This window comes from Gambusia affinis, linkage group LG04 (genome assembly GCF_019740435.1).
Source record: "Gambusia affinis linkage group LG04, SWU_Gaff_1.0, whole genome shotgun sequence".
Taxonomy (NCBI): Eukaryota; Metazoa; Chordata; class Actinopteri; order Cyprinodontiformes; family Poeciliidae; genus Gambusia; species Gambusia affinis.
This window is the reverse complement of record NC_057871.1, coordinates 26,059,980-26,079,078: the sequence shown is the minus strand read 5'-3', so window position 1 is coordinate 26,079,078 and position 19,099 is coordinate 26,059,980. Positions and strand designations below refer to the sequence as shown.

Genomic DNA, 19,099 nt, shown 5'->3' with positions numbered 1-19,099 from the left:
TGTCTTTCTGATGACAGAAGTCTGTGGAGTTTACTCAGAACTTAACTGACGGCTCATTCAAAAGAGGCGGGGCTCGCCAAGGTCACGGGTCCGGCGCTGAAATCTGCAGAGTAATTTGCACTGGAAATTTACACGCATGGCAGACCTGCACCGGAAAATCAGGAACAGTCAGAGCTGTTATTCAAAATCACACGTCTCCAGATTCAATTTGTCCGGCTCAAACGAGACTTTACACCATAATGAATGCTGCGCCCGCTGCACTCTACTAATCTTCTACGCGCGCACGCCCACACACACACACACGCACACACACACACGCATGCAAACAGGCTCAGAGATCTTTACCAACCGTCCCCTGCAGCTGGAACACCTCATTAACCCAGTGTGTGGATGGATTTACCGCTGAGAGACCTCGCAGGAACAGACACAAGGTTCACACACACACACACACACACGCACACACACAAATATGCACATAATCATAATTGGATTACAACTGAAAAAGGAGTTTACTTTCTAAAAATACAAGTGAGAATAGCTCAGAGTAGAGCCATACTTCTGTGGAGGGATGTTTTGTCGTGTGGGTGTGTGTGTGTGTGTGTGTGGGACGACTGTTTACTTTGTCACTTATCTATTTGCTCTGACTCCTGACAGATCCCTTAAAGTAAACACACACACTCACACACATGCTCTTTCTTGTCTCCGCTGGAAGGCAAATCAATTAGCGCAAACTGAACCGCATTGTGTTTGTTTGGTTCTGTTAAAGCCGGTGACCTTGACTGGTTCATGACCCAGAAACAAAGGCTGCATTATTCACAGCAACAGAAGGGGAAAAAAAAGAAAAGAATCTGATTTTTAACTCTTTACGCTGAAGCGCGCAGCACCGCGCCGACCCGTATGCTTTGTTGCGTTTACAAGACGGGGCCTGCTCCCTGCCACTGTAATTCACGGCTCTGAAAAGCGACTGCAGACACGGGAAACGTGTGTTTTGGAGGGCGACTCTGCTGGGGAGCCTTTGTGTTTCTCCCAGAGAGGGAAAATATGGAGCCTATTGAAGTCTGAGGAGAGTTTGACATCTGATGAGAGATGGGTGTCAAGAGAAAAAAGAAAAAAAAAATCCCCTGCACAATCGCAGATGCATTTAAGCGTCTTTAAATTTGGATTGATGATGACGTCACAGCTTAAAAACACACACACACCCGTCAGAAGGCTTATCTCTGCTACATACCATTAATCATGACAGAAGCCAGGCACTCCCTGTTTGGCACTTAGTTTTCTATCTGCTGATAAACTTAGGATGGCTCTTATATTAAAAAAAGAGACAAAAATAACTTATTATATTTCTGAAGTAATGTTAAAGTGACCCTGATACATTTACATACAGTATCTTCCACACACACTCCCACAAAAAGTACAAAAGCTGCCCTGTGAGTGATTTAGATGCTTCAGGTTAAAGGTCAAGTTAACATTGTCTTGCTCACTTTTTTTCTTGTCTTGGGAATGTGACGTTAAGCTGAAACCTCTGCAAACAGTAGAGACACTCTGGTGTATAAGACCAAGATCTTAAGCATGCTTTTTATTAGACCTAAAAAACTATTCTGTGTCACAGAATAGTTTTTTTATTGGTATTATGTGTTATATTATATTTTTAAATGTCATGTTTTCATTAACTGCTTATCTTATTTTAATAAAATATATCACTTATCAACTTACCAACAGTAATAATCAGAGAAATGTAAGTAAAACATGTTATGATGGTTCATATGCCTGTTCAATTTACTGTGCTAAAGAACCAACGCAGAAATTGTTTCTATATTATTATTACTGCATTATAATAATTGCAATGACAGTTATATATATATATACATATATATATATATATATACTTACATAGCACATATATCTGTGTGAATATGTACGCTTGCAGTTGAAAGACACACGAGTTACAACAGATTGCACGGTTTCTTTCACTGCTCTACCAAAAGAGTTCCCTTAACCCTCCAAATTCAGATATTCACTCCACGTCTCCAGGTGTAAGAATGCAGCACCCAGGCATGCAGAGCACTTTTACAAACATTAGTGAAAGAATGGGTCCCTCTTGGGGACTTGGAGAATTCTAACGTGGGACCATTAAGGGAAGCAAACCAGTGCAATAAGTGCACTGGACTTACGGTCAGTAGGGACGAGTTCTCTGCCTTCCTGTCTGCTAATCCGGTAACAGAACAGTCTAGATTAAGTGTGAATGTTGTTGCAGAGTTGATTATGGTGCTGAGATGTTTGTCAGCAGTCGGGCTCGGCCCCTCAGTTCTTAATGAATGGAACTCTTTATGATGCGGCACACCGAGACGTTTTAGGCAATGTTATGTTTCCAGTTTTATGTGAAGAGTTCAGGAACGGTCCCCATCATGTCCCAACTTGAGCAGACCAACTGGCATGAAGGAGGACGTCCTGCGCTGAAGAAGCTGACTGGGCTTGAACAGAGTTGATATGCGTTCCTGGATTGGACGCCACGTGGCTTATTGTGCGCCGCACATGCAGCATCGGGATGCATCAAGTGAAGAACATCGGCGGTCGAGAAAAATGACGCAAAGAATCTGAAAAAGGGACGCAGGGTTTTGCTTTGAATTGTCAACATTACAACAACAAGATAACAAGGCCCAAGCGGATCACATTTCACAGGTCAGGAAGAGGTTTGAGTTCAAAAATGTCCAGAAAGTGGGAAAGCTGCTTACGCTAGCTTGACTTTGACAAACTTAGCATGTAAATGTTGGGTTCGGTAAACACTAAAACAAGGTGACCCACAGACACTCTGCGACAGGTCATCACTACAGCAGGTGTTTATATTAGCTAATTAAGTTTTCAGACAATCACTTGTTAATGATCGCCAAAGAAACATCAAGCCTGAAAACATAAAACTCCGATGAGCTGAACGTTCAGCTTTGTGGTTTTTACGTCCCATTTTTGTGCGTGGGAAATGTTTTTGTGCTTTTCAGTGTTGATTTCTGACGCACTCGAACGTCATCTCTGCACCTGCAGGTGAGCGTTACTAATTGCCGATGTCCAACCCAGTAATATATATCGATGGTCCTGACCTCGACTACGGGAGAGACTCGCTTATCCAGCATCAGTGTTTGTCCTCATATTTCTCTCTCCATTCAGGCCATGACAGAGAGAGAGAGAGAGAGTTAATCTGTCAGCAGATAACAGGAAGGCTCAACATTTAAAGTTGTTGTTTTATCCTTTTGAGCTTTTAAACTTCTGTTTATCATGAAACAAGTTGGATCCAAAAATGTTGACAGCCTTTTGGAAATAAAAAGTAAGGCTCTGTATTGCTTACTTAATACAGAAACTGCTGCTTTAGCAGTCATGCTAACCATGCTAATCGCTAATATAAAGTGCAATATTCCGCTGAAGAGGGAAACTCTGTAGTTATTTTGTTTTCTGCTTTGAAAACAAAAGCAGAAAACAAAATCTGCAAAAACATGTATAGAAAACTGTATTCAGATCGTGTTATATCATTACTGTTACGGAGAAATTTGAGTAAGCAGTAGCCTATACTGACAGATCAATGAGTGTCTACAAATTAGAGTTAAGGAGTTAAAAAAGATACTTTTTCTGTTTCTTTTTCTTTCTTTTTTTTTTTGTCAGGTCAATTTTTGTTCAGAGACTCTTCAGCTGTGGGACTTAATTTCCAGAAGATCAGCAAAACAAAGTTATTACAATTTAAAATCTTTAATTCTGGGGTTAAAATAAGCAAACAGCAGCCAGTCATCACATGACCCCGCAGAGAACCGATCAGGCTACAGACTGACTAATGGACATTACTGAACTTTTATCCCATTTTTTTTCCTTAACTGTCTGAGACAAAGCTTCAACCAACGCTGGCTTTGACGCCAAACACGCCGTTTCATATGCTAGCGGTTAAACCCCGGGCCCCGCTGCGCTCCGTGGGGTGAAACTGGACTCCGAAGTTGAGACACGTGAAGGAATGGCGACGACACGCTCGACTGCAGACCAGGTGCTGAAACGCAACTACGAAAAAAATAAATGAAATAAAATCTCGGAGGGTTGGGGCGAGGGCTTCAGGGTGATTTTCTCTGAGTAAGGAACGGGGAGAAAACGGTGTTGTGTTTACATAGATAAGGAGGGCTACATTCGCAGACAGACGAGAGGAAAAAAAAGACACGAGCGTAAAAACATGAACGCAACAAGTTTATATAGCAAGAGAAGCCCACATGAACTCCACAAACTAAACAGAAAAACAAGACTTTATCAGATGGGCAAGGCTTTTTTTTTTTTTCAAACAAACCCTGGGGCAGAACAAGTCTTTGAAGAACAAGGTGTAAGAGTCTCTGTGTATCTGCGGTTCAGCCAGGTTTCATTCACACCAGCTTATCTGTGACTAATCCGGCAGGTACGGCTGGAGAGGTGCAAACACGACGTCAAGCATTTACTCAAACACCTCCTTTCCCACCGGGCAGTCGCATTGCTTTCGCTGTAACCAATCTATATTTTTTTTTTTGGTTTTTTTCTCACTTTGTTTTTGCCTTTCAGACCAAGTCTTGGATCTAAATTTTGCTCCTAACCTTAACTGGCTGCTTTTGGCAAAGTGCGAGTGCACATTGTTCCTTCCAATCCGGACGACATCTGCTACGGATTTAGTTTGGAAACTGCAAACTGTTACCATGCATGAACACGGCTGGAACATCTTTGGCGACTTGGCCGCTCTTCAAACTGCGAACATCAAGTTGTTGTTGTTGTTGTTTTATTGAATAAAAGGAATATTATTATCAAATTACGTCAAAGTTTTGGTTCTGCACGCACTCTGGTTTTCATGCTCACTTGTGAACCCAGGTAAAGACGTTTGGGGGTTAATTACCAACAACGCAGATGTTACAATTTTCTTTTAAGTCTTTTTGTTTCTTTTTGATGCTCCAATTAGTTCTCTCATTTATTTATTTTTTTTAGAAAGGTATTTAAAAAGACATTAACCTTGTTAAACTTTTTTACAGACCTATTTGTTTCCAACGATGCTAAAATCTCAATTTGAATATCTTTAATTGATTTTATAGTTCCCCTCTTTTTTCTCTATTGGTTGTGCTTCTAATCCTCAGTTGGACTCTTGACCGATGCTTACATCAAAATATTTGAACATCACGCAGTTAGAGTCACAGAAATAATTTTTTTCTTACAGTGGACTACGTTTAGGTTGGGGAAGGCTAGTTTAATCTTCTAATTTTCATAGCCTGACACTCAAAGGACTCAAAACTAAATTTATGAATGATAGGGACAAAATACGTCATGGCTGTCAGTAAAAACATAAAAAAACAAACGAAAAAAAACCCAACCAAAACTGCAAAATCACAGTGGTGCAACGACAAAATGACCAAAACCAGTTTGAAATGTAAACTGTTGAACAGAAACATCAACATCATTGTGTCATTTATTTTCTGTTTAGTATTTCAATGAGTTCAGTCATTCTTCTTCTTCTTCTTAATTATGCTTCACCTTGTTTCTTGCCAGGTTTTAAAGGCTGATTTTTAAATAACATTTCTGCTGTTGTTGCTCATCTGTTTTCCTACACTGATCAAGATTGGTGGTTGATATTGTGAATAGTTTGTCATTTTCAATGTTTGATAAACATGAACACTTTGTACACTTTTGGAAAAGTGATCTGACTCAATTCTACATTACATGATTATAATTATTAGTAGTGCTGTTATTGTTGCATGATTGTCAATCTTGTTTTTTTATATCTCTATTGCTTTTAACACTTTGAGAACTTTTTGGTGTGAATTTTGCTGCCGTTACACCTGAGTTTCCCACTTGTGAAACAATGAAGTCGGTTTCTGTTCTGTTCCATTAACCAATCTTTGATCCGACTCACGATCCACGTTTTGAAAGCCAGTAAAATGCGGATCTTTCCAGGCAGATCTGAACTCTAAAAGAGTCGACATGTAAACTGTGACCAGGAATCTCATTCCAGTCACTTTGAAAAATGGCAGCAGTTACGTTTTAACGAGCAGGAAGTTCTGAACCAACGATCAACCCGGTCAAGACCCAATGCAGATCCTCTGAGTTTATTTTCCATAGTTGATTGAGGCTGGAAAATTGCTCTGTTAATCTGCGCTGCATCAATTTGTCCAACGTGTCTCATCTGTCATTCTGGGAGCAGCCTGGTGTGTTTTGGCCCTATCAGAGCCACGGCGTAATGTTTCTGCAGCTGACTGCTTGGTTTGGACCTGCGCTGGTCTGTCTGTGTTTATGGAGAGTCTGGCATCAGCCAGGAGAAGTTACAATGTCCCAACATGACAGACAGAAACCAACCAATCACGCTCCTCTCATTGGGAAACAGAAATAGGCAAATATATGAACCTTAAAAACAAATAAAAAATTGGCTTCGATAAGACAGCTTCAGTTTTGCCTGTGGCAATGTTCAAAACTTGATTTAGATTTCAAGTGAGATCAGTGGAAAAACAAACCTTAGGCACAAAAAAAAGGTTGCGCACAGTTTCTGAGTGCAATCAAGTCATTGGAGTGGGAAGAACAGGTTTACAAGGCCAAAGAGATACAATCGCTTAGAGTGGCAATGAGGTGAAAATTTCTCCTTTTGAAGTCGTTTCGACAGATAAAAGCTGGTGCTTATAGGCTGAACCAAACATGAATGTGGAGGGTTGCAGTCATCTTCTGTTCTGCAAATGTTCCTTCAAATCAACAAGATTTGCATAGATTTTCTATCAAGAAGCAGAAAGAGATGACTGGTCTTGAGCCGTTATTTTGCAACGCAGGTATCATTTGCACCAAGTAGAACCCAAACAAGCAGGTTCTACCAACGTGCATGTGCAAGACTTGTACACTGAGTTGTAATTATTCTGAAATATTAATTATAAATTCATTTGGCATAACGTGGAGTAGATGTCTTACTTTTGTATTTTTAAATGTTGTTTTAAAGGGGCAGTATTACGTAATGTAATGTTACTCCTTCATCAAAACACACTGGCAGCGTTGACTTGAGTCCTTCATGCATGTTTGAGAAATCCTTTAATCTCCCATGGCAACCATTCAGCTGTGCAAAACGCCTGGGTGGACCTAGCCCCGCCTTCGAGGACGAAGCTCCTCCTCAGAACTCCAGTTTCTAAAACGTCGCACCTTTCACCTCACAGAGCAGCTCTTCCTCTCTTTAACTTCCCCACTCAAACTCCTTCAAACTAACCAGCAGCAATTAGCAAGCACCTGCTGAGCTCATTATAGGAGCTACTTCTCAGTGCAGGGCTGGTATAAACGTCGTTAAAGGGTAATTGGACAATTGTTGTGACGACTTTCTAAAAGTGGAGTTTCAGAATGAAGAGTAGACGAGAAGTAAAATTTAATGTAAGTCATATTTTATTAAAGGGACTTTAAACTGTGTGAATGGTAACAGAAATGTTTAATGCTTTTGAACTTAACATTTTAAAAAGACAGGTAGCAGGCGATATCTAAACTTGACATTGCATTTACTGCATTCATTTCATGGTAACTTCTACGTAGCCGATCGCTCAATTTCAGTTTCGCAGCGTTCTGCACTCACACTCCATCCTAAACAGGTTTAACTTGCGGGTTTATGTTTTCCACTGTCAACACTTGGAGTGTTTCATTCTGTTTTGTACGCCATCGTCCTTTAAAGCTGCTGCTGTCCAGCTTTTGATCCACGTGACGGCCCTCTGAGGTGGCATTTGGTTCTCATCTGTGAACAAGACGTTCAAATTAAAAGCGCCACAGACATGCCCGCCACCGCGGCTCTCCGCACTGGTTTCAGACAGAACAATGGCTTCTCGAGCCCGGTCAGAGTGAAGCGATGTGTCCGACACCACAAATGTAGAGAGAACAGTAATTAAAAGCTGTGCACCATTTTTTTTTTTTTTTCATTTATTACACACAACAGTTTGTAAGCACGGACTTTAAATGTTTTCTTCTTTCTCGGATTTTGCTGAACAAAGTTTTTCGGCCTGCAAATGCTGCATTCGGTAGGAATGATGGAGAAATAATCACAGTTTTGTTGGCACGAAGCACAGTGTTTGCATTCAGAAAGTGTCATGCAAAAGTACTCTGGCCTTAAAATGTTTCTTTTTTTTTATATGGCTCTTACCACAAGCTTCAAAGTATCGTGTTGCAATTTAATTGGTTTGACCACCGCAAAGTACAGTGGTTCTGATGTAAATGGAGAATGTTATTTGTTTTTGGGTTTTTTTATTTCCTTGAAGTGAAAATGAAATGTGCAAATGGCAGAGAAACAACTTACAATTCCAGGAAAACCATTTGTCCTGCTTCATCGGTGGCTATGCTAATTAGCCTTAGCGTTCACGACAGGCTGTGCTATCAGGAAGAAGCTGTAACGTAGCAGAGCGCGAAGGAGAGGGTGTGAGTGGGGCGTACACAAGAATGATTGACAGCGCTCTGACCCTCCTCCTGACTGATATATTTCTGCAGTTTGCACTTGAAGAAGCCAGAAGAGCTCAATTTTTTTTTTGTCAGATTGTCTCATACCATACTGCTGACAAAATGATAGTTTTAACTGACATGTAAAAAAACATATATATATTTATAATAAACGTTGCATGATGTAGCTTTAAATCCTCTATATTGGTTTCAGATTTTAACATTTTTAACATTACAAGTATAGCTGGCCTATCTACTTTCACCATGTCTTGGCTGTTTCTTGCTCCGTGACCTGCAGGCTTTTGCTTTGATCTGTTTATCTTCCTGCCATCACCACAAGTTGGGCTTCCAGCCTCATCCAAACACAGCAAATCCCCCAAAACGCACACTTTCTGTTACGCAGGCAGAGGGACGCGCATTTGTTTTCGCCATTCAACGGTAAGTTTGACTGATCGTCAACTTCTTCTGTATCTGCGTTTCTTCGGCTTCACCGGCATCTCTGCGGGTCGACTCGTTCGCCCTTCGACCTCTGACCTTTTAATCCACAACCAGCTGCAGCGAGGCCTCAGAGGAGGACTAAGTGATTCTGCTTGTGAGTGTTTGAGTGTGGCGATGGAATGAGAAAACATGAGCGCATTCTTCTCTTTGTGAAAAACCTAATGGTTTAGTTAAATAATGAACTGCACGGTGTTTCAACACAACAAGGCTGAGTTTAATCGCTAATATCTCTTAAACTTAGATTAAAAAATATACCTGAAATACTGCAATTAGTTCAGTACAATTCTGTCACACTGTGATGCAGATGATACTACAGCTGAGTTAATATTCTTGTTGTAACAGATCTTGTCAGTCTCTTTAAATAAAATTAGTCTAATTTCTCTTGCAAAACTATCCGTACTCCTTATGCTTCACTTTTTAGGTTACAGCCATTGATTTTAATTTGTTCATTTGGATAAATGAACTCAAAGAAAATTTTTTTCTTTTTTTGTTTTTCTTTACAAATTTAAATCTTAAAACGTTTGCTGAGTATGATTCAACATACATTCAGAAATCAGCCTTGTAGTAAACACAACTTATCTGTGTTTATTTCCAGTTCTATCAGGGTTATGAGAGAACATTGGTAAAATAACAGCATCCTGACAACTGAGGAACACAGCAGTCAGATCAAGGATGTTGAGGAAAAGTTTAAAGAGTTAGACTATAAAGAAATATCCGAAGAAGAAGGTGCACCGATTGCAGTTTTCTGGCCGATCGCCAAGCTTTAAGAAGCCTGACCTGCCGATTCAGATTTTAGCCGATACTAGAAACAGCTGATACTGTTTGTCCGACGTGAGGAATGACATACATTTCAACGATTCTTCACTGAATAACTAGAATCTCTGTCGAATTGCGTCTGTCAAGTGGATGAAGTTGGTTTGGTCAGAAAACACCAAAGGCGACCAGAGTTTAAATGGTAAGGGTTAGATCAAGGCGTTAGAATTAGCGTAGCCAAAGTCCAGGTCTAAATCCAATTGACAATTTGTAGCAAGACTTGAAAATTCGTGTTCACAGACACTTTGGATCAAATCCGACAATGCTTGGGTGACGCTCTAAAGAAGAATGAGCAAAAACGTCAATGCCTAGGTGTAAATTACTGCTAGAGACAAACCTCAAAAGACCTGGAATGCCACTAGAGTGAATACAGAGTTTGAAACCCATGTCTCCTTTTGTTCCCAGGCTGTGATTAAGTGAAAAAACCCGAAAAGGTTCAGGGGATGTGAATAGTTTTGCAGTGCACTGTATTCTGCTGTATAACAGGGTCCTTGTAAAATTGGTTTCATACCTGAAGCTCTGTCTCATTAACATATCACACAGTTCCTGACAGCAAGAAAGTCCAAAAGATCCAACTCTCTCCCAGTGTGCCTGTCAGACCTTTCCGGCAATGCAGGTTACCTTTTGTCACACTGCATCTCACCTTACCTGTCGGGCTTTTTTGGGTTTGTAGGAATATCACAGGTTCAGACCTCTGTCTTCCAAAGTGCTTTGTCAAAGCCCCACAGCCCCAAGGGAGCTGTCGATTTACAAACTGAATGGGAGTGTGTGCGCGTGTGTGTTTATGTGGTAAAGGGTGCTTGGAAGAACCCAGCCTATTGAACCAGGATGAAAGGGTGCATGTGCATACCACCAAGCTGTCTGCCTCGAGGACAAAAGCAAAGTAGGGCTAAGGAGAGGTGGGGTAGGGGGGGAGTCTTCCTGTCACACCTCCACCATCCCAGAACCGTACGCCCCCAAGAAGTGTTGCTCCTCTTTACAGACTTGAGGGTGTTGTGTTTTCTTTAGCACAAAGAAGGATAAACGGCCAGCTCCGATTAATGCTGAATGAACAACTTCTTCTCCTGGCCCTCCTGCAGTCTTAAGAGACGGGGCCACTTAGACCCCACAAGTTTTTTCATCTGCGCGGAGGGGTCTCACTGAACCGGCGTGCACTTTTACAAGTTTTTTTTTTTTTTTGGGTGTGTGTGTGTGATTTCGGAAACTGACGTTCTGATGGGACAACACCCCTGCTTTCCGACCATGACATTTGCCTTTCACAATCAACTTATTCTATTACCGTAAGTTTTTTTTTTTTTTTTTTTTAAACTGTGTAAATCTTAAAACACATTTTACTTTTTCACGCCTTGAAAATGGCCTCTGTCTCTTTAAGACGCTCCTACACTTCATCAATGCTCCCAATGCAAAAAGATTAGCAACCATTCTTAGTAGCACTAGCTCATTGCTGCTGCCACTAGTCTGGAGGGACTGAGCAGTGAGACGCCATTTATGTACTCTCAAAATGGCTGCCATTGGAGATTCAAGGATTCCTAAGACATGCATGAATGAATCAACACAACACTCCAGGTATGCTTTGATGAGAAAAGAACACAATCACAAGGCCAAATGAAACACCTCCCTAAACTTCACACAAAGTTAAAGAACAATTTATGTTGGATATTTTCATCTCTACGATTCAGTAAATGACATCGACTAGAAAAGACGCCAAGGTAATCTCACTACAGATTGAAAGCATCCTTCCCACCTGTTCCAAATGTTACGAGGCGTTTCTGACTCACGCTCCTGGTCCTCCATGTTTTCAGAAGATGCCATGAGGATAACTTAGAGGAAGGTACTTAAGGACACGCTTCGTGGGCTAGTAAAGGAGTAACAACCCCCTGTACCGTGTCTGCAGAGGCGAGGAGGCAGGACGTGCGCTCAGACATGGCAGAGGTTCCAATCCAGTGAGCATGTAAAGCCTCAAAGTTTGAAAGTCAGAGGAACTTGTAAAGATGTAATGTGAGACATTTCATTCAGCACAAGAAATCTTCACGGTTACCAGAGAAACTTGACTAAAAACAACTTATGCTTTGTTTGGAAATATATGAATCTGCAATCATCTTATTTCTAAAGATGGAGAAAAAAAAACACTGCGACAGGCTGGTGACCTGTCCAGGGTAAGCTCTGGAGAGGCACCAGCAACCCCCTCGACCCCATTAGGGACAAGGGTGAACAGAAAATGAATGAATGGATGGATGGATGGATGGATGGATGGATGGATGGATGGATGGATGGATGGATGGATGGATGGATGGATGGATGGATGGATGGATGGATGGATGGATGGATGGATGGATGGATGGATGGATGGAGAAAAAAACAAGAAAGTGATTTACAAAGTTTATATTGCAACTTCAGAGCATGCTCAGAAGGAAAATCCCCCTTTTTTTAAGTCTATGGATGAGGTCTGGTGAATCAGCGCCACAGGGTTATATAATCTCTGCAGGTCAGCTCATTCTGGCTGATCAAGGTTTGGTGGATTACTCCAGGAATTGGGACAAAACACAAAATGTGTAACCCATTTAGTTGTAAGCAGATCTTTGATTCGTTCTGCTCCTCTTAAAGGGGCAGAATTGTGTATTTTCCAGGCACATAGAGCCATTTTAAGCACAATTAAGTAACTGTGTTCTTCCAGTTGTTATAAAAATGTTACATATATCAAACACAACTCAAAAGAAATGTGAAACTTTGTAATTTAATGCCTAGAAATTAGGCCTCTGTTTCTTTAAGAAATGCCTGCCCTTTCTGAAACTCCGCCTTCAGGAACAACATGGCTCCTCTATTAGCGCTTTAATATCATTCTGAGCAGAGTTGAACTGAGAAGCAGCTCCTATAATAACCCCAGCTGATGTGCAGTTCTTCCAGTTATTTGCTAATATCTGCTGGCTAGTCTGAAGGAGTTGAGTGGATGAGTTTAGGGAAGGGCTGCTCTGTGAGGCTGAAGCTCGAAAGCTTGTAAACTGCAGCTCTCAGGAGGAGCTGTGACCGCGAAGGCGGAGCTAGGTCCACCCAGGCGGTTAGCGCGGCTGATTGGTTGCCAAGGAGATTAAAGGATTTCTCAAACATGTATGAAAGAATCAAGGCAAAACTCCAGGTATGTGTTTATAACGGAATGACATAACATGATGTAAAGCTAAAAAAAAAAATGTAGATTTTGTACAATGTTGCCCTTTTAAAGAATAAATATAGCGGACAGAAACTTAACCAGGACATGAGAGCGAACACTTGAATTACATTTTCCTAATCAAAGTTTAGGGAAAACTTTAATAAAACCTGAAAGCCAAGAAAAACTTTGCATCAAAGATGTAATGGAAACATAAATAACAACACGTATACCGAGGCCAAACTTGAGTTACAGCACATCAGAAAAGCAACATCACCCGCATTAGTCACTGATGTTATTTCCTATTGAGAAAAAAAATGATACAGTGACCGAAACATGACCTACACCGAGGAGCCAGCTTGTGTGTATCAGTGTGTTGAGCACCACAGGGCACACTTAAGCTTACAAAGAGAAGGGATTTTTTTTGTTAATGTGACTGATAGTGAATAAAACCTTACACACACACACACACACACACGATTCAGCGCAGAGCCCCATCTTCTTCACCTTGTACCTCTTTAACTCGTGGGGTTATTAACTCCCTGATTGGCGAGCTTCCCTTTCGGTTCCGTCCTGTTTAGTTGTCATGGCAGCATGACCAGAGCACTTATTAGCTGACCCCGTGGGATTAGTGCAACTTTGAAAACCTGGAGGTTGAGGGCTGGGAGGGAGGGTTAAGCCTCCACCTCGAGCTGCTCGCTGCCGCATCTCACCAAAACCTTAATTAAATTGCTGAGACACCGAGGCAGGAATGTTTGCTCTACTCTCCGCCTCTACCTTTGCCGTCCCTCTGCCTCCACCTTTCTTTGCTTTTCCCATCCTTGTGCTCCACTTTAGGCCTTCTGTCAGGGCCTCAGACTCCTCACACGTCAGAGAATGAGGGCGACAAGTTGTGATTCAACGTAAAAGCTGCAGCATGAGATGAAAATAGGGCTGTTGAGTCTGATTAAACGCACAATTCAACCATACTGCCAATACATCATAATGAAGTGTAGATCTACAAGCCTGTAGACAAACATTAAAAATGTATTTTGCTATATAAAACATGAAAATGACTCATGATTCACTTAGTATGAAGTAATAACATATTACTGAAAAAGGAAAGAAAAAACAAACAAAAGAAGCAAGTATGTTTCATAATTTATGATTATTTCAATGCTGATTTGCCTGTTTGGTGTCAAAGAACGTAACCTGTAAAAACGTAACCTGTAAATTATATCATACAACGTTCAAATTCACAAAATCGATGTGTTTAAAGCTCTTCTGTTACATGATGAGCTGCTTAAATCAGAGCTGCACAATCTCTCAAGTTACAGCCATCAACTCTCCTTTTATTGTGTGTTCAATCATTCAATTGCAAATGGCTGCGTAAATGTAATATTTTAATCATGATTAATCGCAATTAATCACTATTAATCAGGTTAATCATGATTAGTGAGATTAATCATGATTAATCAGATTAATGTCAATTGATTGGATTGATCCTATCAAGAGTGAAAAGAAAAATCTGCAGAATGTGCCGATTTTTAAAACCTGATTAATTGATTAATCATCAGAATAATCGATAGAATAAGCAGTTACTGAAATAATCGTTAGATGCAGCCTTACATCGAAGATATTGATGAAGACTATAGAGTCCGTCTAACTAGCCAGATATGGGTAACATGATGAGCAAGAACTACACAACACTGAAGATATCGCATCCTACCAACCATTGCTTGCAAGTAGTCACATCACAACAGCGATAAATAAGCTTATGTTGAAACTTTTGGGACACTAAGATATAATTGAGACGCTGACAGAAAAAGAAAAGAAAAACTACGGTACTCTCTTCGGAAGATGATGACACCTGTTGCTTTCACACCTTTTCCCTTCCGTACAACTTTCCATTATGGATGTTCTCCATCAGTTGTGAAATCTACACGTTTTACTTTTAAAACTGAATAAGTGAAATAATTTAGCTCTTTGAAAATATTCTAAATTCATTAGGATTCACTTTAATTTTCAGCCTTGAGAGACCAATATTCGGAGAAAACCATAGATACCTCTAGGTTGAAACCAACAACTTTTTTTTTTCGATTTCATGTTTTACGCATCAAATGTACGACCAAACTTTATTCAGCACCTGCTATAAACAACACATTTACACACGAGACATGACAGAAAGATCCGACCCAGCGCGAGCGTCTGACAGACAGACAGGCTGCCTCTGCTGCCTCGCGCGAATCACGAATAAAAGCTTCCCGCACGAGGTGATAAGAGAGCCAGAGGTCAGGCTGGAGCCGCGGAGAATGGGGCAGATAACAGCCTCTAATCCGCAAAATTCAACACCGCCACGGTCTGAAGAAGCGACAGAGATAAGAACTAATCGTGTTTCCACATTTCTCCGCGGGGAGCCCTCCTCCTCTCTCGCGGACTCTGTCCTCCTCCCACCAAGAGCGCCCGCTTGACCAGAGATACAGACCTGGGCACCGGGTGCGGAGGAATGTGAGGCGCCGCTGCTGAAGTCCCCCAGCCTGGAAGTCGGTTTTTGACATGTGAGCCGAGCAGAGCTGTTTTCACTCTCTTGGCGTTAAAGTTCAGCTGCAAGTATAATTGCTATCACAACATCCTTGTTCATTTGATATATTTATTCGGCGTTACGCGTTATTAAAAAGTGCAATATTTCTACCGATAAACAAGAAATAGGTCGTTATTAGACTCGGTGTGCGCTCACAGTTTTCCAATCAAGCGGAGGTTTAGAAGAAGCTTACCTTGGGAAAGTATAATCCAGAGCCCCGCTGGAATGCAGCTTCACCTCCAACTCCTTATCCACAGTAAGACGGGGCGGGGGGCTTATCAGTAATAAAAAACTAACTAAAAAAACAAAAACTGAAGGGAAAGCTTTTGTCTTTTTCTCGCGGCACAGCGCAGTTAGCTCCAACGCATCGCTTAAAGTGAGCCGAGAATCACTGCGGCGCTGTGAAGACTCGCATCAGCTCCGCCGGACTTCAACAAAAGCGCTCCGTGAAGTGAAGGAGGCGAGAAGTTAAACAAGCCGCGGGGAAGTGGGAGGTACGGCAGGCCGGGCGCGCGCGTCCGTGCGCGTCCCAGTTTCACGCTGCACCTGCACGACGCTTTTCCTCCATGTTTTATCTTCTTCTCATTCACTACTGCCTTACGGAAGTAATCATTAAAACACGTAGAACATCAGTTTACAAGTCATGTCAAAAATATATTTTTTAAATGTATGTTAATATAGTCTTATTATTTGCATGTGATGTTGGGTGTTTGTGTGTTTTTTATAATATTCTCCAGAACAGCAATTTGCTGTAAAACTGCAATTATTCTGAACCAGGCAGAACAGCAATTTGCTGTAAAACTGCAATTATTCTGAACCAGGCCCAAATCTTTTAATCTTTTCCTGTTTTAAAAAAAACCTAAATAAATAAATACATTTACGCATTAATTACAATATATTTTACCATATTTCACGTAAAGTAGCTTTGAACAAATGGGTAACTCATATCTAGCTCATGCATTTTGGTCATCTGGCTTCAGAATTGTTTTGTCATATTAATTTCTTCCATATAGTGCTTTAAAAGAGCATCGCAAAAATGAATACATGTTTAAAAAACATTTCATTTGCCTGGTAGCAAATGTCTTCATAGACAACTTAGCGCTGTCTATGAAGTTGTGTATGTGTGCTCACACCTTCACCTTTCTCTCTGTTGCAGCTAGTTCCCCACAGCAAAGCCTGCCATGAATGCTAAAGCTAGTTAGCATAGTCACAGATGACGGCCCATAACTTCCTGTCACAGCACTGATTACAGAACTCTGACTACAGCAAACTGCACTGGAAAAGCAGTACAGTTTGCTTTTCCATTTTAAGCAGGTTTATTTATACACAGTCTTAGGAAAGTTGCTGCAGGTTTGCTGCTAACCAAACATTTCCTTCTGTCAACTAAGGTTGACACGTGCTGAAAAGCGAGACATTAAATACGTGTCTGTGTGTGATGTGCGTGTATGTGTGTGCGTGTGTGTGTAACAGCAACACACTGAAATCTGAGACTGGCATCGCTTTTCCCCAGCGCTCAGTCTGGCGAAAGGGTTTCATCGGCATATCAAGCGTGTACACACACATGATCACCGGAACACATGGTGTGTATATGTTTGGATCTGTTGGCGCACAGCCGCTGACACACGAGAACCAACTAAAGACACAAATTACACAAGAAGGCCGTAGTGTGAGTGGATAGCATCAAGCTTCAGTTGTGTATCGCTTAACAGGGCGGCATTGTATATTTTCCAGGTACATATTGCCATTTCATAGGACAACCAAGTAACGATGTTCTTCATTTGTTATAGAATGCTACATATATTCAAAAGGAAATTTGTCTTCACAGTTTCACTGCTTTAAATTGGGCCTGCGTCTCTTTAAAACGCTCCTGCTGTTTCTGAAGCTCCGCCTTCAGGAAGTCATCACAACATGGCTCCTCTATTAACCCTTTAAGAACGTTTTCACCAGTGTTGCACTTAAAAGTAGCTCATATAATGGGCTCAGTTAGATCTGCAGTTCCACCAGGTGGCTGCTAATTGCTGCTGGCTAGTCTGAAGGAGCAGAGTTGGGGAGTTTTGTGGGAAGGCGGCTCTGTGAGCTTTGAAACTGTAGCTCCAACGAGGAGTTTTGTCCTTTAAGGCGGAGCTAGATCCACCCAGGTGTTTTGTACGGCTGACTCGTTGCCATGGGAGATTAAATAATTTCTCAAACATGCAAGGAAGCAACACTCCAGGCTTGTTTTTCGAGTATACAAAAATTGACTCAGAAAAGTCAATGTTGCATAACGCTGTCCCTTTAAAACAAAAACCAAGAAACCTCATCAGTTAGCCATCTTTAAATTGGAAACTATAACAACACAACCCAAGTATTCATGAGAATGTAGAGCATGCAACCTTCAAAGTGCGACATTCCACAGTTTTTAATTCTCCTTCAGGTCATGCACATAATGTCATCTTTGTTATGCTAGTTTGAAGCTGAATGAATCTTATCTCCAGACAATGAGATTCTAAGGCCTTGGGTTGTTCTAACACAAGGCCCAGTGTGTCTGTCTGCCACGCACACACGCACACACACACACACACACACACACACACACGCACACACACACACGCACACACACACTTTAGCTCTTTTCTAACTGAGAAATCTTCATACTGAGTGATTTTACGGTTGTAGCTTTACACTGCAAAAGCACAAAATCTTACAAAGTCATTAGTTTCTAGTACAAGTGTCTTAATAAGACAAAACTTACAAGTAACATTTTAGCAAGATACAAAAGCTTGTTTCAAGTCAATATTTCCTTAACATTCCTGAAAAACTACAAGTCCCACTAGCAGATTATTTCACGTATAAGACATGTCTGAGAGCTAGAACTTTTAAACCAGTATTTAGAAATTATTTATGTGAAACAAGCTCCTGTTTCTTGCGGAAAAGTTACAAAGTTGAAACGATCTCAACGCTTTGAGATCGGTCCAATCTCCAATTTGAATCAGTTGACCCGCTGCAGAACTCAGCAGCCTTCGGGTTTTTGCCTTGCAGGTCCGGCTGACCGGTGGGATCGGAGCGGCCTGTGCTGCTGGCTGCTCTCAGTGTGAGAAAGAGGAACAGATTCTGCTGGGACTGCGAGAAAGCAAACACAGCAATCCAACAGGTATGTTTGGCCTGCTGTTTGCAGTGGAACTCTAAAGTGGGATTTTCTCATGGGAAGAAATCGATACGAAACGACGACGCGCCTGAAATCTAATTGATTTTTAGATTAAAGGAATCAATAAAAAGACAACAAATAAAACAAAACGTTTTGGGTTTTTTTCAGAAATATCAAATTAACAGAAACATACGAGCCTTTTAAAAGAACCCGAAACACACATATGTGATTTAACTGTGAGAAAAAAAACAACTAAACAAATCAGTGAGATAAACAAAGTTGTGTGTGTCGGTTCAGCTGCTCAGAGTGTTTATGTGATTCACACAGTCAGAGTTGTGGAAGACGTGACCCTTCGCAGGCTTCCCCAACACAACGGAAATGACTTCTTCTACATCTCACAGCGTTTCTTCTTTCTTTCAAGAAAAAAAACAAAAAAGCTCAGCATTTAGCTGTGCATTTTCATGTTGCTTTTCATGAAACTCAGGATGTGTTTATATATAAGGCCTGCAGATGCCTGGACACGGATTTCGATGACATTTCTGACATT

General features: G+C 41.1%; 1 protein-coding gene across 1 annotated transcript in view; it reads right to left on the bottom strand.

Moving 5' to 3' along the window:
* Nucleotides 1-15,874, bottom strand: part of LOC122830281 (vasorin-like) — a 29,740-nt gene extending 13,866 nt beyond the window's left edge. The window contains exon 1 of the mRNA XM_044115518.1: nucleotides 15,622-15,874. The gene's annotated coding sequence lies outside the window, so the exon portion shown is untranslated. The remainder of the gene's footprint in view (nucleotides 1-15,621) is intronic.
* Between the last annotated feature and the right edge of the window lie 3,225 nt (nucleotides 15,875-19,099).